Source organism: Macaca thibetana, chromosome X (genome assembly GCF_024542745.1).
Source record: "Macaca thibetana thibetana isolate TM-01 chromosome X, ASM2454274v1, whole genome shotgun sequence".
In the NCBI taxonomy this organism is placed as follows: domain Eukaryota; kingdom Metazoa; phylum Chordata; class Mammalia; order Primates; family Cercopithecidae; genus Macaca; species Macaca thibetana.
In genome coordinates, this window is record NC_065598.1 from 15,464,833 (window position 1) to 15,488,098 (window position 23,266).

General features: G+C 41.7%; 2 protein-coding genes across 2 annotated transcripts in view; both read right to left on the bottom strand.

Moving 5' to 3' along the window:
- PIR (pirin) overlaps positions 1-18,545 on the bottom strand; it is a 517,051-nt gene extending 498,506 nt beyond the window's left edge. Inside the window, exon 1 of the mRNA XM_050777664.1 lies at positions 18,533-18,545. The gene's annotated coding sequence lies outside the window, so the exon portion shown is untranslated. The remainder of the gene's footprint in view (positions 1-18,532) is intronic.
- Positions 1-23,266, bottom strand: part of AP1S2 (adaptor related protein complex 1 subunit sigma 2) — a 68,931-nt gene that overhangs the window by 37,819 nt on the left and 7,846 nt on the right. The window lies entirely within an intron of this gene.

Consider the following 23,266-nt stretch of genomic DNA (forward strand, 5'->3'; position numbering starts at 1 on the left):
AAACACTGACTGTCACATATGGAGGAAAAAATGGAAAGGAAGAAGTGAAGACAGCTCTTTTAGGAGGTTTAGATTTGTTTATTTATTTTGAGATGGAGTCTCGCTCTGTCACCTAGGTTGGAGTGCAGTGGCAATCTCGGCTCACTGTCGCCTCCGCCTGCCAGGTTCAAGCAATTCTCCTGCCTCAGCCTCTGAGTAGCTGGGACTGCAGGCGTGCGCCACCATGCCTGGCTAATTTTGTATGTTTAGTAGAGATGAGGTTTCACCATGTTGCCCAGGCTGGACTCCTGGGCTTAAGTGATTCGCCTGCCTCAGCCTCCCAAAGTGCTGGGATTATAGGCGTGAGCCACCGTGCTGGAATCATAGGAGTGAGCCACCGTGCTTGACTGGAGGTTTGCATTTAAAGAGGAGGAAAAAAGTAGAGAGGTAGCTGGATAAGGGGATGTGGACTCAAGCTAGAGGCACTGTTGTTGCCTAAGAAGGGAGAGACATGCTAACGGGAAGGAGTCAGTAGAGAGGGAAAAGCTGAAGATGGGTTGGGGAGTGAATAATACTACAAGGACACTGAGTAGTGAAGAGGTGATGTAAGCTACAGCACAGGTAGAGAAACTTTAAATAAGCAAAGAGGATTTCTGCCATTTTGCTCGGAACAATGGATAGTAGGGGAGGAAGAAAGGATGTAGGTAGGCATGTGGTTTACTTATAGCTAAGCATATCCCCCAAATGTATTCGAATGCTGATCCTTTATTCTTATGCTAGTAGTCTTGTCTCTAGGGTCTATATGACAGCCTTGCCTGAGTAAGGGGAAATGTCAACTAAACTTGCTGTAAATGTATATACAGGTCGGGCACGGTGGCTCACTCCTGTAATCTCAGCACTTTGGGAGGCTGAGGCAAGAGGATGGCTTGAGCCTAGCCTGGGCAACATAGCAAGACCCCATCTCTATTTTAAAAATACAATAATTAGCCACTGTGGTGGTATGAACCCGTTGTCCCAGCTGCTCGGGAAGCTGAAGTGGGAGGATCACCTGAGAATCACCTGAGTTCGAGGCTGCAGTCACACCACTGTACTCCAACAGAGTGAAACCCCATCTCAAAAAAAAAAAAAAAAGGAAAGAAAAAAAGATTGTCTGCTGGGCATGAAGAGGGAGGTGGAAGTAGAGATGGATTGAGAAGTATGGAACAGGTTTCTACTAGAAACCTTGGAGAACTGGAGAGAGGCTTCTGGAGCAATATGGAAGGATAACTGAGAGTACAGTTGAGATGAGATCTGTGACAGGGTCACTCTATAATTAGTCTCATTGATAGAGTTGAGATTTGCCAGATGACTGAGATGGAAGAATGAGAGACTGAAGTGACAAACCATGGAATTCAACCCAGGCAAGGAAAGCAGTAAAAATGAAATTGGGGAGTTTCAGCTCAGGGAGGGAGGTTGTGGGTGCTGATGGAGCAGAAAGAGAGAATGTAATGGAGTTGAGGAAGAGGAAGACTCTGCCTTCAAAGTCCAGGTTATAGTTAGAGCAATTCAGTGAGACATCTGGAAGTGCTGGAGGCTGTGTTCTGAGAGAATGCATTGTTTCTGTTGTAGAGAGAGTGAGGGAGTCAGGTGAGGCTTGTAACAAACAAGGGTGGAGTGGGTGGCCAAGTGGAAAGGAGGTGAAAGTCACTGGAGAAGCAAAGACCAAGGAAAGGACTCACTGGGGCGTTGAGTGCTGGCTCATCCATATGGATGTCAAAGTCATTTAGAATAGTAATAGGACCTGATAGAAAAGGCAACAGTGATCCAGTTTCTAAAGATTCCAAAGAAGGAGAATATGTAATGGTAACAGGAAGAGTAGAGTTTGATTTTTAAAAACAGCTTTATATTGAGATGTAATTCACACACCACACAATTAACCCATTTATAGCATACAATTCAATAGCTTTTAGTACATGCAGAGTTGTGTATTCATCACCACAATTAATTTCAGAACCTTTTCATCGCCACAAAAATAAATTCCATACCCCTTAGCCATCACCCCACTATCTCCCCATTCCCCTTAATCCCTGGCAACCACTAATCTATTTCCTGTCTATGGATTTGCCTCTTCCAGCCATTCCACACAAATGGAATCATGCAATATGTGGCCCGTTGTGCCTGGCTTCTTCTACTTCATATAAGGTTTTTAAGGTTTATCCATGTTGTAGCATGTATCAGTATTTCATTTCAAAGCATGATTTTAAAGGATGGAAAGAACCTCAAAGGAGCTTAGGGGAAGATACAAAGCCAAACATTTCCCCTGGACACCAATTCAGCTCTGGTCATTAATATTCAGTGCTGAAATTGTTATAAGTACCCCTTTCTCTTTCGAGTATCTAAAATATGTCAATATTAAATGCTAATTCTTGCTTATTTCCTCCCCGCCCCCAGCAAATGTAACTGAAAGCCTTGCTTAATTACGAAAACGGAGTCAGTCATTGTTGCTTCATGTTAACTACTTGCCCAAGAAACATTCATTTTGTGGAGGAAATAATGAGCAAGACTGGCAATGCCCTAATAAGCTCTAAATTAAGCATACATAATGTTGAACAAAATATAAGAATCAGCAAAAAAAAAAAATTCTACTTATTGATCATTAGTGTTAATGAGAACAGCAGCAAGTGGCTTTGTTCCTGTTCACTTAGAAAGTATAAAAACAAGGTAAGCAAGCAATCAGGAAGGCTAATGTGAGGATTCCATTTTCATCCTGATAAGAGGAATAATTTATTTCCTAGCCTATTGGCCTTGGAAGCCCACGATGGCTTCATCTTCTCTGGTCTCTGACTAATTTTCAACCACGCTGGTAACAGAAACCGTGGAAATGGGATCAGGGCCTACTAAAGGCGACAAAACTGAATGAATACATTTACCTCCAGGAAATGTCAATTACAAACTAGCGTGAGGGCCTGTTGTCTATATGGAGGAATTAGAGCTTTTAAATAATAATAATGGAGTTTCTTAGTCAGTTTGAATGGCTGTAATAGAATACCACTGACTGGGTGGCTTAAATAACAAGTATTTCTCACAGTTTTGGAGTCTGTGGATTTCAAGATCAAGGTGCTAGTAGAGTCAGTGTCTGATGACGACTCTGTTACTGGTTTGTAGACAGCCATCTTCTCACTATATCTTCACAAGGTAGAAAGATAAAAGGAGGACAAGCTGGCTCTCTTGAGCCTCCTCTTACAAGAGAACTTACTTCATCATGAAGGCTCCACCCTCAGGACCTAATGACATCTAAAAGCCCCCATTTCCAAATATCATCACGTTGGGGATTAAGGTTTCAACATTTGAATTTGGGGGGTGGGGACATGAATATCAAGTCCATAGCATCGAGGAAGTAATCCAAGAGACTATATTTGCTGGTAAGAGGGCCTAAGGATCTCTGAGGAGCTCAGATTATAAAAGATACATAAGAACCTGGGAGGAGGAAGATAGCAATCAAAGATTTCAAACCACAAGAACAGCATAGACCTGTAATGGTAATGCAAGAAAGACTAGACAGAGAGAACAGAGCCTTGCTGAAGGGCATCTGAATTTGAAGGTTCACTGCTGCAATGGAATCTCTTTTGTTTGCCTATTATCCCTCACTCCTTTTGAAAACAGTACCCCCATTCTTTGGAGAAACTGTTCTCTCCCCCTACTACCATCACTCCCATTCCAACAATACAAACTAAAAAAATGTGAGTCTTCCGGTTTGGACAAATCATATCTGAGAATATGAAAGCAATTTGCAAAAGAGATCTGTAAAATATTTGCAATCTATGGGAAATAGAAGCACTTCCTGAAGACAGGAAATGGGTAAGTGTCTTGGTTTTCAAAAAGGGAAAGAAGGCTAGCCACAGTAGCTCATGTCTGGAATCCCAGCACTTTGGGAGGCCAAGGTGGAAGGTTGAATTCCTTGAGGCAGGGAGTTCAACACCAGCTTGGGCAACATAGGGAGATCCCCATCTCTACAAAAATACAAAATTAGCCAGGCATGTTGACACACACCTGTGGCCCCACCTACTTGGGAGACTCAGGCAGGAGGGCCACGTGCGCCTGGGAGGTCGAAGGCTGAGGCTGCAGTGAGCCGTGATCATGCCACTGTACTCCAGCCTGGGCAACAGAGTGAGACCCTGTCTCTGAAAGCAAGAAAGAAAGAAAGAAAGAAGTGGGGAGAAGGTTGATGATACAGATGTTAACTGGGAATTTCAATGTTAATTCTCTCTTAAGAATATCAAATGGGTGGTGTCTGAACTTCCAGAGAGAAAAGAGGTGATGCTTAAAAAAAACAACATGAATTTACTAAGAAAAAACAGCATGACAGACAGGTCCTGGTTTCTTTCGTGATATGTTTACTAGACTAGTATATCAAAGGAATCCTGTGGACATAGACTTTCCATATTTCTGCAAGACATTTTTCATTCTTTCATGGCATCCTTCTGAAAAAGGTGGAGAAACTGGATGGATGATAAGATAACTTAGTAGCATAACCACTCCATAACCAGAATGCTGATTAATGGATCTATCTTTGTCAAATCTAGAAATTTTGTCAAAGGTCTGTATTGAACAGGGCCGTTTTCCTAGCATGGTCTTTTTCAACACTTCTTTAAGCACTCTAGATATGGGCTGAACAGGCCTGGTTATCAGTGTATGGAGAACAAGAAGCTGGGAGTGAGGGTGAATAAATCAGATGACAAAGCAAGATCCAACCTGGCATTGGCCGAGGGATGATGTATCAGTCACCTAGTATCTTTTGAAATAAGGCAGGGGATAAATGCATAAATACATGCATAAATGGCCATGTCTATTAAAATGAAATTTAAATAGGACAAGTTTTAGTGTTCTATCCTTGGAACTAAAGTTAAGGCTGTAGGGAGAACTTGCTAAATAGCAGTATGTGGATAAAAATACTTGAAGATTTTAGTGCCCTGAATCCAGTAAGAGCCAAGGGCATGATGAGACTGTAAAACCAAGTGTGTGTGTAGGGGCAGGGGGACCAAAGGATTTCTGGACTGTTTAAATAGAAATATAGGCTGGGCACAGTGGTGCACACCTGTAATCCTAGCACTTTGGGAGGCCGAGGTGGGTGGATCGCTTGAGCTGAGGAGTTTGAGACCAGCCTGGGCAACATGGTGAAACACCGTTTCTACAAAAAATACAAAAATTAGCTGGGCGTGGTGGCACGCACCTGTAGTCTCAACTACTTGCGGAATTGAGCCGGAGGTTGAGGCTGCAGTGAGCTGTGATCATGCTACTGCACTCCAGTCTGGGTGACACAGCGAGACCTAGTATCAAAGAAAAAAAAAAAAAAGGAAAGCAATGTGATATTCTGACTGTTCTATGCTTTGATAATCAATCTTAACTATACTTTTATTTATTATGTTCAATTCTGGGAAACATATTTCATGAAAGACATAGACCAACTTCAACTCCCTCATAGGAATCATATCATATAGTGCTATAAATCATGACATACGAACAACAGCCAACATGAATGAGAATAGTTAGTTCAGGAAATAAAATATTTAGGGGCAAAAAGATGACTCTCTTACAGCATTTAAAGAGATGAGATATAAGAGAGAATTCTGTTTCATTCCAAGAGGAAAACAAAGATCAATGGATGAAAGTTACAGGGTGGTAGATTTCAGATAAAATATAAATAAGTACTATGTAAAAATAGGAGTCTGGGGCCGGGCGCGGTCGCTCAAGCCTGTAATCCCAGCACTTTGGGAGGCCGAGATGGGCGGATCACGAGGTCAGGAGATCAAGACCATCCTGGCTAACACGGTGAAACCCCGTCTCTACTAAAAAATACAAAAAACTAGCCGGGCGAGGTGGCGGGCACCTGTAGTCCCAGCTACTCGGGAGGCTGAGGCAGGAGAATGGCGTAAACCCGGGAGGCGGAGCTTGCAGTGAGCTGAGATCCGGCCACTGCACTCCAGCCTGGGCGACAGAGTGAGACTCCGTCTCCAAAAAAAAAAAAAAAAAAAAAAAAAAGGAGTCTGGAATTGAAGTAGGTGATGTCCAAGGAAGGGCTGAACAGTCAGAACCTTAAGGGTCCTTTTAGTTTGGTGATCCCCAAAAGCTTAATTCGAATCTGCTATTGCTTTGGGGGTGTGTGTGTGTGTGTGTGTGTGTGTGTGTGTGTGCATGCGTGTGCTTCCACTCTTAACAGAAATGAAGTGTTTCATGAGTTATGTCAGAAGTCTAGGAACAGTCAGGTACAATGGGTGAGACCAATGTCTAGAATTTCCTTTGAATTGCCCCAAAGCACCTAACGCACAAGCACTCAATGAAGGGGCTCTTTTCTTGAGGCTTTTCTGTGTTTCTCATGAAGATGCTTTCTTATTTTATTTATTTACTTGTTGATGAGACAGGGTCTTGCTCTGTCACCCAGGCTGGGATGCAGTGGCATGATCATGGCTCACTGCAGCCTCCACGATCCTCCTGCTTCAGCCTCCCGAGTAGCTGGGACTACGGGCGCATGCCACCATGCCCAGCTAATTTGTGTATTTTTTGTAGAGATGAGGTCTTGCCATGTTGCCCAAGCTGGTCTTGAACTCCTGGGCTTGAGTGATCTGCCTGCCTCAGCCTCCCAAAGTGCTAGGATTACAGATGTGAGCCACCATGCCCGGCCACTTTGTTATTTTATACCTAATTTCTATTCATGATTTAACCTTGAGTTAAGGCATTTTCTTCCTCTTAAATAAAAGTCTTTCCTTCGACTGCTTCTTTTGTGCTTGTGGGTATCTCCCAATGTAAGAATGGAGAATCATGTCTCTTCACAACTCCTTTAGAAACTGTAACTCCTCACTGTGATTTTCATCACTGCAAATTCACAGTAAGTAAATACGCTTTTCTAATTTAATTTTTCATTTGTTCTTTCTGCAACAGGGCTTTGCTTAGGAAGGCACTTGGCATTTGTCACAAAAGCCAGAAAGAGCTTTTCAGGGCACCACACAAAACAGTATGCCCTCCAAGTCAGGCAGACCCAGGCTTAAAATCTTGGCTTTTTCTCATACCTTAGCTTGCTTAATCTCTCAGAACCTCAATTTCCTCATCTATTAAATTAGATCAATATTATATATACGTTTGAGAAAGTTATTTTGAAGATGAAATAAAGTATGCCAAGGACCCATCATGATGCTTAGTACATAGTAGGTACACAATGACACAATGGAATGTGAATATTAGTATTAATTCCCCACACAGTAACTTCCCAACAATTCTCAGCTCTCCTTAAAATAACAGAAATTTAATTTCTTTTTTTTTCGAGACAGAGTTTTGCTCTGTTACTCAGGCCGGAGTGCAGTGGCACCATCTCGGCTCACTGCAACCTCCGCTTCCCAGGTTCAAGCGATTCTCCTGCCTCAGCCTCCCAGGTAGCTGGGATTACAGGCATACGCCATCATGCCCAGCTAATTTTGTATCAGAAATTTAATTTCTTAAGACTGTAATATTTATATTTAAAATATTTATTGCCTGGCTGGGTGCAATGGCTCACACCTGTAATCCCAGTACTTTGAGAGACCAAGGTGGGCAGATTACTTGAGGCCAGGAGTTCGAGACCAGCCTGGCCAACACAGTGAAACCGGTCTCCACCAAAAAATACAAGAAATTAGCCAGTCCTAGTGGTCTACGCCTGTAATCCCAGCTACTGGGGAGGCTGACGCGGGAGAATCGCTTGAACCCGGAAGGGAGAGGTTGCAGTGAGCTGAGATCACACCACTGCACTCCAGCCTGGGCGACAGAGAGACCCTGTCTCAAAAATAAAACAAAATATTTAGTGTCAACTTTTCTTTTCTTTCTCTAACCTAACCATTTAACTACAGCTAAAATACTTCATATTTATTTCTAGGTTTGTTTAAAAAGTTTGTCACAATGGTAACCAAGTCCAAGGGATGTGTTTATCAGTAGCCTAGACTTTTTTCTACTACCTGTCCTCAGTGTAGATCTGAAGCTATAGTTTTTTACAAACATCTTGCCCAGAGAAAAGCAATTGCAGGGTTCCTGCTTCTGTAGCCTGCCCTAACTGAGCTGAAGGCACTGGTATTTCCTTCTCATACTTTGCAGAAATTGGCTTCCTCTGTTTGATTTGAAGTCATGAATCTGGATCGCAGTGAGCGGTACACTCTGTTTAATGAATCATTAGTAGAACAGAGAAAAGAACAGACTGAATTACATGCTGGGGTGGTTAGCCAGCCTTTCCCTGAACATTGCCCTACTCCAACCTACGCTGAAACAGGGAGGCCTTTGTATGGCAACAACTCTCTCACCAGTAGTTCTGTCTGTTGAACTTAAGACCCATATTCTACATTCTTGATTGATTTTAATCTGACTTGGCAGCTTTCTTAAGTACTGTGGCCATCTGCAAGCAGAAAAAATGAAGGCTTTGTACAAACAACATAGCTGCTGGGCTCCCTGCCTTGTTTTCCCCCTTTTTGTCTTCTTGACCACATACTCCATCACCTGTGGGTATCAAATTCCAATTAGTGGCCCTTCAGGGTGAGGCTTTTTAATATTTTTATTTTTTTTGAGACAGGGTCTTGTTCTGTCACCCAGGCTGGAGTGCAGTGGTGATATCACGGCTCTCTGCAGCCTTGACCTCCTGAGCTCAAGAGATCCCTCCACCTCAGCCTCCTGAGTAGCTGCGGCTACAAGTGTGTGCTACCATGTCCAGCCAATTTTTTAAATTTTTTGTAGAGACAGGGTCTACCTATGTTGTCCAGGCTGGCCTTGAACTCCTGGACTCAAGGGATCCTCTAGCCTCAGCCTCCTGAAGTGCTGGGATTACAGGTGTGAGCCACTGTGCTCAGCTGAGGGTCAGGCTCTTGGGGCTTGCTCAGAACGTGATAAGTCAGAGAGGTAAGGGGAAAGAGAGTGGGGGATAGATAAACAGATAAACAAATAATCAAGTGATGATAAGTGCCACCCTTCTCTCCTGTGCATCTGGGGCTCCAGCCTCAGAATATTGAAGTTTCCCGAACAAGCTATGTTCTCTTACACTTCAGTGACTGTGAATGCCTGTGGAGCCCTTCCTCGGCCTTCAGAAACATCTCAGTCCTTTTCAATCCTTCAGTGAGGCCTCCTTGATATTCCCCACATCATGGCCCCTCCTATGACAAATGGTTGTCCATCCACTCCTACTAATCTGGAGGCTCTTTACAAGCAGGGACCATGTATTTTTATTCTCTGCATCTCGGAAACCTAGTGCAGTTCCTGGAAAATAAAGATTGCTAGATAATTCTTGGCTGATTGACTGCATGGGTAAGGGGAAAGTTGAAGCCCAACCTTGATTTATCACATAAATAATTACTGAGCACCTGTGACATGCCAGGGGTGCCAGACAAACCAACAATAAACCCATAAATGTGTCAGGTAGTGAAAAGTGCCAAGAGGTAAGATGAAGGGAGTAACAGCAGAAGACACACAATAAGTAGATAAATAAATAGGTCAGGAGGTGATAAATAAATCTCAAGCAAAAGAGATGCCAGAGAGGGGCTGTGGGGGTTGCTATTTCGTATAGAGTGGTCAGGGAAGGCCTCTCTGGCAAAGTGATATTTTAGCACAGATCTGAAGAAAGTGAGGGAATGAACCAGGTAAAATGTGGGAGATGAGCTTTCCAGGCAGAGTGAACAGAGTGCTTAGCAGGAGGAAGCATGGCATATTTGATGTAAGGAATTGGAAGGAAACTAGTATGGGCTAGAGTAGAGCAAGCAAAGAGGAGGGTGGTGGGAAGTGAGATCAGAAACAAAGAAGAAAGGCTGGGTGTGGCAAGCTGAGGCAGGAGGGCCGTTTGAGCCCAGGAGTTCAAGACCAACTTGGGTAACATAGTAAGACATCATGTCTACAAAAAAGAAAAAGAAAAAAGAAACAAAGGAGAAAAAAACACAGATGAAGATGCAGCACCTGTTGGCTGTTAGTATGAGTTTGGGCCCCGGTGAATATAACAATCAGAGAAAACTTACAAATGAGACCCTTAATGCCTATAGTTGGAAAGTAGGAGAAACACCAGAGAAATGGAGGCGATGAGTCGTGATTCTGAAAAAGGAGACAATATCAGACATAACAGTCTAGCATACTTGATGTTATTCCCAGGTAATGGATTACGATATTCAAAGAATGATTTGCAAGCACCCACACAGGAAAGTAGTGAGCTGTGGAAGGAGGAGAGAGGGGTCTCAAAGAACATCATGTCTGATCATCAGATTTGCTTTTAATTATACCTTCACTGATGATGTTAGGCTGCTTGATCAAAGTAATGTGGTACGAGTAGTGTGCAGTTTTCTCCAACGCATTTGGCAAGGACTCGGTATCCTTATGGACAGAATGGACAAGCATGCTCTGCATGATCACTGTTAGATGGCTTTGTTCTTTTTTCCCATTCTTGCTTTTTATTGCGGTAAAATATGCATAACATTAAATGAACCATTTAAATTTTTTTAAGGTATACAATTCAGTGGCATTAAGTACATTCACATCATTGTACAACCATCACCACTATCTAGTTCCAGAATTTTCCATCACCCCAAAAGGAAACTCCATACCTATTAATAGTACCTCCCCATTCCCCGCTTTCTCCAGTCCCTGGAAACCACCAGTCTGCTTTCTTTCTCTATGGATTTGCTTATTCTCGACAAATATAAATTCTCTTTATATTCTTTTTATATAAATAGAATCATACGCTATCTGACCTTTTTTGTCTGGCTTCTTCCACTGAGCAAATTATTTTCAAAATTCACCCATGAGGTAGCCTATAGCAGTACTTTCTTCTTTTTTATGGATGAATAATTTTCCATTTTATGGATAGACCATATTTTGTTATCCATTCACTTGTTGATGGACATTTAGGTTGTTTCCACCTTTTGTCTGTTGTGAATTAATAGTACTGCTATGAACATCTGTATACACATTTTTATTTGAACATCTGTTTTTATTTCTTTTGGGTATACACCTAGGAGTGGAATTACTGGGTCATATGGTAATTCTATGTTTAGCCTTTTGAAGAAATGCCAAACTGTTTTCCAAAGCAGTGACACCATTTTACATTCCCACTAGCAGTGTATGAGGGCTCCAATTTCTCTACATCTTCAACAACACTTGTTATTTTATGTTTTATGGAGTTTTTTTTTATAGCTATCCTAGTGGATGTGAAATGGTATCTCATAATAGATTTGATTTGCCTTTCCCTAATAACGGATGATGTTGAGCATCTTTTCATGTGCCTTTTGGTCATTTCTTTATCTTCCTTGGAGAAATATCTGTTCAAGTTTTTTTTGAAATTTTAATTGAGTTGTTGGTCCTTTTGTCATTAGATTGTAAGAGTTATTTTTATATTTTTGATATTAGAACTTTATCAGATATACAATTTGAAAACATTTTTCCCATTCTGTAGGTTGTTTTTTCACTTCATAGTGTCCTTTGATTCACAAAAGTTTTTCATTTCCATGAAATCCAGTATATCTGTTTTTTTCTTATATTGCTTATGCTTTTGGTGTCATGTCTAAGAATCCACTGCCAAATCCAGAGTTATGAAGATTTACCCCTAGGTATTTTTTCTAAGAGTTTTATAGTTTTAGCATTCCTACTAAGCTACTACTCTATATATTCATGGAGAAGTTGGAAGGGGCAGGGAGCACTCTATCTATCATGTAACAGTGGGAATTGTGAAGGCCTTGGGCAGTCAGTCAGAGGAAGGACCTCTTGGTTAGAGGAACATCTTGCTGTCAGAAGCCTGCCAGGGAAGTTGGCGTCCCAGCACCCATTCAGCCTGAAGAGCTGACAGACCTTCTTCCAGGGGCATTAAACACAAGCTTCCTTTCAGGAGCAGAAGTTAACTGGACCTTAAGTGGGGTTTCTACAGTGAAATCAGAGATTAGAAAAGACACTGTATGAATAGGTAGGCTACAAAAAGTAATGCAGAACCAACTGTGCAGCTCTGCAGAGCTCTCCTGATGCACGTATGGGTAAGGAGTACTGAAACAAAATCCCAAGAGGTGATCAGAAGCCTCTTGGCTGCTTTTCCAGAAGCCTTGTAGAAACTGCTTGACTTGGTCTGGGGTGATGACCAGACAGAACAGGAGGTGTTAGCCTCTGCACACACTCTTCCCTTGGCTATGTCTATGTGGTTTTCCTACATGTTCTAACTCTTTGTCCTCCTTTCACTTAAAAAAAATTTTTTTTAGAGACAGGGTCTTACTCTTGCTCTGTCACCCAGGCTGAAGTGCAGTGGTGTGACCACAGCTCACTGCAGCCTCAAAGTCCTGGACTCAAGCAATCGTCCTGCCTCAGCCTCCCAAGTAGCTAGGACTACAGGCATGCCACCATGCCTGGTTAACTTTAAAAAGAAAAATTTTTTTTAAAAATGAAGTCTCTCTATGTTGCTCATGCTAGTCTTGAACTCCTGGGCTCAAGTGATTCTCCAGCCTCAGCCTCCCAAGTAGCTGGAACTACAAGCATGCAATACCATGCCTGGCCGTCTTTCTTTTATTTTTAAGAACACTTGTGATGACATCAGGCTCACCCAGTAATTGGGGACAATCTCCCGGTCTTCAAGTCAGCTGAATAGCAACTTTAACTCCTCTTTGCTGTGTAAGGTAACTATATTAGTCAATTTTTATGCTGTTAATAAAGACATAACCACAACTGGGTAATTTACAAATGAAAGAGGTTTAATTGATTCACAGTTCAGCATGGCTGGTGAGGCCTCAGGAAACTTACAGTCATGGCAGAAGGGGAAGCAAACACGCCCTTCTTTACATGGTGATATGGTTTGGCTGTGTCCCCAACCAAATCTCATCTTGAATTGTAGCTCCCATAATTCTCATGTGTCATGGGAGGGACCCGGTGGAAGATAAATGAATCATGGAGGCAGTTTCCCCCATACTGTTCTGGTGGTAGTGAATGAGTCTCATGACATCTGATGGTTTTATAAGGGGAAACCCTTTTCGCTTGGTTCTCATTCTCTCTCTTGGCTGCTGCCATGTAAGATGTGCCTTTTGCCTTCCACCATGATTGTGAGGCCTCCCCAGCCACATGGAGCTGTGAGTCCTTTAAACCTCTTTCCTTTATAAATTACCCAATCTCAGGTATGTCTTTATCAGTAGCATGAAAATGGACTAATAGACATGGTGGCAGCAAGGAGAAGTGCAGAGCGAAGGTGGGGTAGCCCCTTATAAAACCATCAGATCTTGTAAGAACTCATTCACTACCATGAGAATAGCAGCATGGGGGTAACTGTTGACGTGATTCAGCTACCTCTCACGGGGTCCCTCCAATGTCGTGGGGATTATGGGAACTATAATTCAAGATGAGATTTGGGTGGGGACATAGCCAAACCATATCATTCTGCCTTTGGCCCCTCCCAAATCTCATGACTCTATCAAAAAAAAAAAAAAAAGGAAAAAGAAAAAAACACAATCACGCCTTTCCACAATTCCCCAAAGTCTTAACTCATTCTAGTATTAACCCAAAAGTCCAAGTTCAAAGTCTCATCTGAGACAAGGCAAGTCCCTTCTGCCTGTGATCCTGTAAAATCAAAAACAAGTTAGTTATTTCCTCAATACAATGGGAGTACAGGCATTGGGTAAATATACTCATTCCAAATGGGAGAAATTGGCCAAAATGCAGGGGTACAGGCCCCATGCAAGTCTGAAATCCAGCAGGGTAATCAAATCGTAAAGCTTTGAAATGATCTCCTTTGACTCTATGTCTCACATACAGGTCATGCTGATGCAAGAGGTGGGTTCCCGTGGTCTTGGGCACCTCTGCCCCTGTGGCTTTGCAGGGTACAGTCTCCCTCCTGGCTGCTTTCACAGGCTGGCGCTGAGTGTCTGTGGCTTTTCCAGGTCCATGATGCAAGCTGTTGGTGGATCTACCATTCTGAGGTCTGGAGGATGGTGGCCCTCTTCTCACAGCTCCACTAGGCAGTGTTCCAGTGGGGACTCTGTGTGGGGTCTCCCACCCCACAAATTGCCTTTTGCACTGGCCTAGCAGAGGTTCTCCATGAGGGCCCTGCCCCTGCAGCAAACTTCTGCCTGGGCATCCAGGCATTTCCATACATCCTCTGAAATCTAGGCGGAAGTTCCTGAACCTCAATTCTTGACTTCCATGTACCTGCCAGCCCAACACCACGTGGAAGCTGCCAAGGCTCGGGGCTTGCACCCTCTGAAGCCATGGCTCAAGCTGTACTGTGGCTCTTTTTAGCCACGGCTGCAGAGGCTGGGACACAGAGCACCAAGTCCATAGGCTGCACACAGCAGGAGGGCCCTGGACCTGGCCCAGGAAACCAATTTTCCCTCCTAGGCCTCCAGGGCTGTGATGGGAGGGGCTGCTGTGAAGGTCTCTGACATGCCCTGAAAACAAGTTTTCCTAATTGTCTTGGTGATTAATATCTGGCTCCTCATTCCTTATGCAAATTTCTGCAGTCAGCTTGAATGTCTTCTCAGAAAATAGATTTTTCTTTTCTATTGCATCGTCAGGTTGCGATTTTCTGAACTTTTATGCTCTGCTTCCCTTTTAAACATAAGTTTCAATTCCAAGCCATATCTTGGTAAATGAATAAAACTGAATGCTTTTAAGAGCACTCAAGTCACATCTTAAACACTTTGCTGCTTCGAAATTTCTTCTACCAGATACCCTAAATCATCTCTCTCAAGTTCAAGGTTCTACAGATCTCTAGGGCAGGGACAAAATGCTGCCAGACTCTTTGTTAAAGCATAGCAAGAATCACCTTTGGTCCACTTCCCAATAAGTTCATCATCTCCATCTGAGACCACCTCGGCCTGGACCTTATTGTTCATATCACTGTTTCAGCATTTTGGTCAAAACCATTCAACAAGTCTCTAGGAAGTTCCAAACTTTCTCACATTTTCCTATCTTCTTCTGAACCTTCCAAACTGTTCCAACTTCTGCCTGTTACCCAGTTCTAGTCACTTCCACATTTTCAGGTATCTTTACAGCAGCACCCCACTACCCAGTACCAATTTACTGTATTAGTCTGTTCTCATGCTGCTAATAAAGACATACCCAAGACTGGGTTCTGTTCTCATGCTGCTAATAAAGACATATCCAAGACTGGGTAATTTATAAAGGAAAGAAGTTTAATTGACTCACAGTTTGCAGGGCTAGGGAAGCCTCAGGAAACTTACGAACGTGGCAGAAGGGGAAGCAAACACGTCCTTCTTCACATGACAACAGCAAGAAGCAGAGTGAAGTTGGGGAAAGGGGAAAGCCCTTATAAAACCATCAGATCTTTTGAGAACTCACTCAGTATTATGAGAACAGCAGCATGGAGGTAACTGCCCCCATGATTCCATTACCTCCCTCTGGGTACCTCCATGACACGTGAGGATCATGGGAACTACAATTCGAGATGAGATTTAGGTGGGGACACAGCCCAGCCACATCATATCAGTAACATATTCACAGCTTCTAGGGATTAGGACAGACACAGGCATCTTTGGTGGGGGGCATTATTCTGCTTACCACATCTTTGTCATCTTTAGGACTTGAAAGGCTCTCCAAACTTCTGAGGAGTTGCTCAACATTCTTACCTGGAATGGAATGAAATTATGGGCATCTTTATTGTCCGACATTTTTCTTTCATTGCAAATAGTCTGCTCTAGGGCTTCTGCAGTCTTTGGGCATAAGCCTTGTGACCACCTAGTCACTGGTCATTTCAACTCAGCCAGGTGACTTGCCAACAACAACCTCAAGGAAGACATATCCCACCCACAAGTGAACCCTTCTGTCTTTGGAAAACACAGAAACACCTATAGCATTAGGTCAAGTGGTATTTGTCCCACATTGAGTGCCAGCTATTACATCCTGGGGCAAGGACAAATACTACACACAGCACATAATGCAGGAATAAAGCAGATTGGCTGAGGAAGCTTAGAGATAGAGTGTCAATGAAATATATGGCAGACAATGTCATACATACATTGTGTCACCCCTCCCCCTACCTAAACTCTTCTCTTTCTATGCATAAGCGTTTTGGGGCTGGGTATGGTTGGAAGCATCAATGCTTGGCTCCAGGAGAAGGACTCTGCTCCCCAGTACTGATACAGAAGTTGGGAGAGGGTAAGGGACACCTGACTGGGAATGGGTTATTAGGAATTAGAAGGACATGGGTTAATGGGTAATGGAATGGCCTTGCCTAGGTAAGGATCATCCTAATGCTGTATGTGAACCATCTGAAATTTACATATAGCAACCACGACTCTTGGCTGAAAATCTTGCAGTCATTTCTAGGAGACAGCCTGTTGCTAGGCTCCCTGAGAAGAGGCACAGGGTGGTCCAGCAGACTGCCCTTTTTGGTGATGGCAAACTGATAAAATTTTCAGATGACACTAGAATGAAAGGAATACCAATTTCAGAATCAGGATTTGAAAGATCGCAGCAAGCCAGAAAGATGAATAAAACCTAACCAGATGACATATATTTGTGATTTCTTTCTTTTTTCTTTTCTCTTCTTTTCTTTTGCAAGTGTGTCTGAACACCTCAACAGCATTAAGTTCAGAATGTGTAAGATGGGTCACCTATGGAAAAAACTTAGAGGTTTTCTAGGCCAGTTGAAAGACTAAAATATGTATGAATTGGAGATTAATTTTAAGGATTTGATTTTTCCTTCAAAGAGTAAGAACTAGAAAAAATAAGCATCTGCTTAAGAAAAATCAACAATGAAATTGCTACTAGTGCTCTTAACAAGAGCTCAGAGGCTACCCCACTAGTAATAAACCAAGGAATGCAATAAAAATACTTGGATTTATTTCCAATATCCGTAACAGATGATTGCTAAAATTTCAGCAATATGTCTTCTTCTAAACCAGCAAACTCAAAAGCCACTGGTTACCAAACATTTTGCTTGATGTACTGATATCTCTCCTCCACTCGTAGGAGCAGATTTTGCTAAGAACTCTACCTACCAACCTGTCCCCTGACCCCCATGCCATATGTAATTCAATTAATGAATGGAACATGTAATGGGGGTGTGAGTGGGAGTAGAAAAATCACAATTTAGACACTGAAGGAAACCAAAACATTTTACCCCAAAATACGGCTTCTTGCTATTGTTACCAGAAAGGGGCCCCAATCCAGACCCCAAGAGAGGGTTCTTAGATCTCTTGTTAAGAAAGAATTCGGGGTGAATCCATAGAGTAAAGTGAAAGCAACTTTGTTAAGAAAGTAAAGGAATAAAAGAATGGCTACTCCATAGCCAGAGCAGCAGTATGGGCTGCTTGACTGAGTATACTTACAATTATTTCTTGATTATATGCTAAACAAGGGGTGAATTATTCATGAGTTTTCCAGGAAAGGGGCGGAGATTTCCCAGAACTGAGGGTCCTGTGGAGTCCTAATTAAGGAGAGGGAGTTGGGCTGGCAGGACCAAGGGAAAGCAAAAAGAGAAAGCAGATAAGCTATAAGTCTGCATTTCTTCATGGTCCCAGACATGTAGCCCTCCTGTGCCCAACTTATCACCAGACACCTGCAAGTTAGCTCACTGCAACCTTGGCATTATCAGTACTGCACAAAGCCCTCTTGAGCACACAGCACAGCACCATTCTGTAAAATCCCCAGCAAGCCTTAGTCTTTGTAGTCAGCTCCTCTCTTGCTGTCTTCCTGTTGCTACCTTGCAACGTATTTTCCTACTTTCTTTAACAAATCTGCCTTTCTTTACCTACAACTGTCTTGGTAAATTCTTCTTTACCAGCTCCAGGTAGTTGCTGCTCACCTGCAACAGATCCCTCCCCTTTTTAGACCATACAGGGTAACTTTTGAATGTTGCCATGGCATTTGTAAACTGTCATGGTACCGGCGGGAGTGTCTTTTAGCATGCTAACATATTACTATTAGCATACAATGAGCAGTGAGGATGACTAGAGGTCACTTTCATCACCATTTTAGTTTTTGTGGGTTTTGGCTGGCTTCTTTACCACATCCTGTTTTATCAGCAGGGTCTTTATGACCCGTGTTTTGTGATACCAGTCCTGCCAACTTCCTACTTCATCCTGTGACTAAGAAGGTCTGACTTCCAGGGAATGCAGCCCAGTAGGTCACAGCCTTATTTTACCCAGCCCCTATTCAAGATGGAGTTGCTCTGGTTTGATTGCCTCTGACAGTATCAGGAGTATTTTGAAATAAAGGCCCTTAAAGATCAACATATACTGGAAGACTTTCCCCTAAAACCAGACAGATTTCCCAAGGAGAACAATTGTTTTTTCTTCCCCTATCTGTTATCTCATTATCTATTGCAAAAAATAAGACTGAAGATTGTAACTACACCTGAACTAACCCTTTCACAAGATAATGTCTCATTCAATTTCCGAAGAGAATCATTTACAAGTTAATCTCCGATCCCCATCTATTCATTCTTCCTAGTAATCATTTATTGCCCCTCAATAGAATTATCTGTACTCCCCATCTCCCTCCCACTCTCTAAAACAAAACAAAACTAAACTAAACTAAACTAAATAAATATCAGGGCCCTATTGGGATATTTGTTGTAATCACTCTGTGATTCTCCCCCCACCCCCCCCCCGTACCTGTTAATGCATTTGTATGCCTTCTCTCCTATTAAATAAATTTGCATGCCTTCTCTGCCTTTTGTGAGTATATTTTCAGTGAACCTTCAGAGGGCAAAGGGGAAGTTTTCCCTTTGCCCCTACAACACCAAGTCAGAAACTATATTATTCTAGAGTCACAAATTTTTTAAAACTTCAAAATCTATCAAAATGCTAATATAATATTTTTCATCTTCAATATCATGAGAGCACCAAAGAACAAGCCAATTTCTTTTTAAAATATTTATGAAAAAGTAAATTATAGAATTCCATTCAATTTTTAACTATGTATAATATTTATGAGTCCACAAATTGCAAATGAAAACTATGAAAAAGGTAATAAAAGTGATTTGTTTCCAACAGGGAAACAGGCATTAGAAAATTCGAATCTGCTCTTGCAAAGTCTTATTCACCACATTTCCCCTGGGTGCCTAAATTGTTAGCATCATACTTATAGATTTTCGGTTAAAGAATGCCTCCTAAGGATTGAATTTTTACAACTGAGTTTAATTTTGACAATTTTAGCTGATGTCCAAAAATATAACTCTTAGCCAGACGCAGAAAAAAATCTGCTTAAAATGACCCAGGAATATTTGTACAACCTGTCCAATTCCAATATTCACCATTTATATCATTTGCATGACTTCAACTTAAATCTTTTGGCTTGTACTGTTCCTTCAACATGCAAACAGCAGGAGGAGAAAGGGAGCTGATAAATAATACATCCAAGCATATTACAATTTTCAAGTGTTGAAAGGAAATTCATCTAAACGTTACAGCAGGTATAATTTTAAAGTAATATTTTGTGTTTGAAAACACAAACAAGTATTCTGTGTAATGTGGTAGTGTTTGAATGTAAGTTCTGAATATTTAAAACTTTTCAAAAAAACAAATTCATATTTCAAAAACCTATTTCTATCCTAGCAGAGAGGAAAATAGGGATCTTTCTAAAGTCGAGGGTAAAATTATTTAAGTGCTATATCTGGAGAATATGACATTTTCATGAGCAGCACACATAACATTTAAGTCAGTATGAGGCTATTGGATGATTCTAAAATAAATAAGCTGAGTCTCAGACAGTACTCAGGTAGAAAACACCAAAGTTGTCTTCTCAATTAATCTCAGTCCTATTCATTTCAAACCTGTTTTTTCTCTTCAAGTTTCTTGCAGACTAGAATGTTGGTATTTTGTTTTGTTTTAATTTTTGTAGGGACAGAGTCTCCCTATGTTGCTCAGGCTGGTCTTGAACTCCTGGCTTCAAGTGATCCTCCCACCTCAGCCTCTGGAGTAGCTGAGATTACACCTTGCCAGGCCAGAATGTTGGTATTTGATAAGTTACCAAAAGGAAGCATAGATGAGGGCAATACTCCTAATAAAAATAGATTTTTGGAGTGCTGAATTACAAATAATCACCTCTTTTAGTTATAAACCTGCCTCGAAAAAGATATGAATGTATTTTAAGTTTTGTCCCCAGTATATATATATTTACGTGTAAATTTATTTATAGATACATTTACATTCTACCCTTTTGCAATCAATTTTTTTTTTTTTTTTTTTTTTTTTTGAGACGGAGTCTTGCTCTGTCGCCCAGGCTGGAGTGCAGTGGCGCAATCTTGGCTCACTGCAAGCTCCACCTCCCGGGTTCATGCCATTCTCCTGCCTCAGCCTCCCGTGTAGCTGGGACTACAGGCGCCCACCACCGCACCTGGCTAATTTTTTGTATTTTTAGTAGAGACGGGGTTTCACCGTGTTAGCCAGGATGGTCTCGATCTCCTGACCTCGTGATCCACCCGTCTCGGCCTCCCAAAGTGCTGGGATTACAGGCGTGAGCCACTGCGCCCGGCCTTTTGCAATCTATTTTTAAGTCTGTGGTAGTAATTCGTATCATGACCTGCAACACTACTACAGTTTTAACTAACATGAACATCCCCATAGCGTTATTATTATCAGGAATGAAAAAATGGCAGATTATAGACCAAGCCCAACTCACTAATCTCCCCATCCCTACACAGAATGTCCTGGTATAAGTGGACTGATGGCTAAAACAGGAATTGTTTGTGTTTTCTAGAAATGAGGAATATATTGAGAACATGAAATATGCATTTACCGGCAAATTCATCCTCTTTCTGAGGGGGGAGTCCACTGATTTCCAGTGTCTTTTATTCTACATACTTGCTTTCTTCTCTCTCTCTCTCTTTTTGCTTTTTTTAAAGAGATGGGGTCTTGCTATGTTGTGCAGGCTGCAGTGGCTATTCACAGGCACAACCATAGTGCACTACAGCTTCAAATTCCTGGGCTCAAGCTAAGAGTACAGGCGGGGGCCACTGTCCCCGACTCTGCTTCCTTCCCCTCAAAGTTCTTCAAGTGGCCCCAAATTACCACCTCTTCAGTTTGCAGGCCCTTCTGTTAAGTGAGTCTAGAAGGGGTGGCCACAAGGAATGTTTCAGATGTTGCTTCTGTATCTGGCCTGCCTCCTCCCTCAGTCGTGAATTAGGATCAGCACTATTTCCTGTTTTTCCCTCAGAAGCAATTTGTCCCTTTTCACTGTCACATCTTACCAGGAAACATCCAGCTTTGCACCCCACTTTGTCAGAGGAATGAAATTGTGTGGTTTAATTAAGGTCAGGGCCAATGGATTAAGAGAAAAAAATTCTGGAAGTTCAAGGCTCATTATATAGCATATACATATACACACACACATATATAATTATGTAGCTCATTATATATAGTTATGGCTCAGACATTTTATTTTCTTGAAAAGTAAATATAAAAGTAAAAAATTTATATATTATTATATATGTTTATTATATATAGTTATAGGTTTTCTTTTCTTTTCCTTTCTTTTTTTAAATTTTACATTTTTTTTTTTTTTTTTTTGAGACAGAGTCTGGCTCTGTCGCCCAAGCTGGAGTGCAGTGGCACAATCTTGGCTCACTGCAACCTCCGCCTCCCAGGTTCAAGTGGTTCTCCTGCCTCAGCCTCCTGAGTAGCTGGGACTACAGGCACGTGCCACTACTGCCCGGCTAATTTTTGTATTTTTAATAGAGAAAAGGTTTAACCATGTTGGCCAGGCTGGTCTTGAACTCCTGACCTCAGGTGATCCACCTGCCTCTGCCTCCCAAAGTGCTGGGATTATAGGTATGAGCCACTGCACCCGTCCAGCTTTTATTTTCCTGAAAAGTAAATACAAAAGTATAAGTAAAATTAAATTAAATATAAAACTAAAAGAACCCTAACTACATGGTTAATATGTACCCTCCGATATAAACGTAAAACTTCTTATTTTTAAAGAGGTGCTTTTAAATTCCTTAAAATATGAGTAATAGAAATCCAACCAGCAGTAAAGGGGTTCAAACTGTAGAGAAAAAAAAGATTGCAATTCTACCAAGAAGGAGCCATCCTTTCTGTGAAGGAACATGCAAGGTGGCCAGCCCTGATCAGCACAGATGGGACAATAATAGCTTAAATCAAATTCTTCTACTGCAGGATTATCCATTTCGTTAGGGATTTGGATTCCGAGAGAACTGTGCATTTTTGCTTGTTCTTATTCTCAAAATAATAATATCCTTTCCTTGAGCCAGTCAATTTTATTTAAAGTTCCCTATAGCTAAGACTGCTATAAGCTATAATATCCAGCAGAGTCTTTTGTATGTTGCAAAGAAATGTCAAAAGTATATTACTTTTTGTGGTGCAACTCCCATAATCTCCCCCTTTCGATCTCATTTTTATTTAACTTGTAGCAGGACAGAAAACAAATATTGAATTTCTCTATTACCCCTAGTTTGTGACCCATGTCAAATTATTTTTATCTCGGTGAAAAATGTTTCCATGACACATATTTTTAATATATAATTTTACATAATGAAGTATGAATCACTATTCATGGTAAAACTTGAAAAAAAAAAGCATCGATGTCGCATTAATTGCTTGAGCATCCTCTGTATAAACAATAGAATTATTTCTAATATTTGCTTGAATACACTCTTTTTCTTATGAAGAACCCACGAATGGAGTCAGCAGAGTACATGCATACAGGGAAAAATTAATCTATGCCTGTCTTTATTATGATAATGGTATCCTTTTCTCTCAAGAAATTAAAACCCATTGCATCCATCCTGAAACCCCCTTGTAATGGTGTTACAAGATGTTATCCTTCATTACTTATCAAAATGATAGTGTTTGTGAAAGCTCTTTGTAAGCGATAAAGTACTATTCATATTTAAATTGGTGTCTTTGTTAGCTTAATACTTATTTATATCTGAAGTCAAAATGAGACACCTGGAGGTTGTTCTTGTTTGGTTCCCCTCAGTATCCTTAGATACTGAGACTAGGATTTGGATACAGGGAGTAACCAGGGGAGGTGATCTCAGGCAGCCTGGTGAGGGACTGGGGAGCATTACACAGGCGAGGGAAGAAGTCACCAAAAAAGGGTGAATTACTGAGTAATTGTAACTGTGGAGAAAGGCAGCTCAGGAGAACCAGGCAGCCTGCTAATTGTCTCACTGAGGACAACGAAGCTGAGGTATTTAGCCACTGACTTTTGTCCTTCATTTGGTTAAGGGCTGCCCCTGGCGTTGATAAATCCCTGGCACTTCCTGGATACTCTGAGCACAGGCTAAGCCAGCTCTGAAGGTACTAGAGAAAGCTGTTGGGCAGAGATGCAGAGAGACAAGGGTGGTTGCTTGAGGTGAGGAGCATGTGCA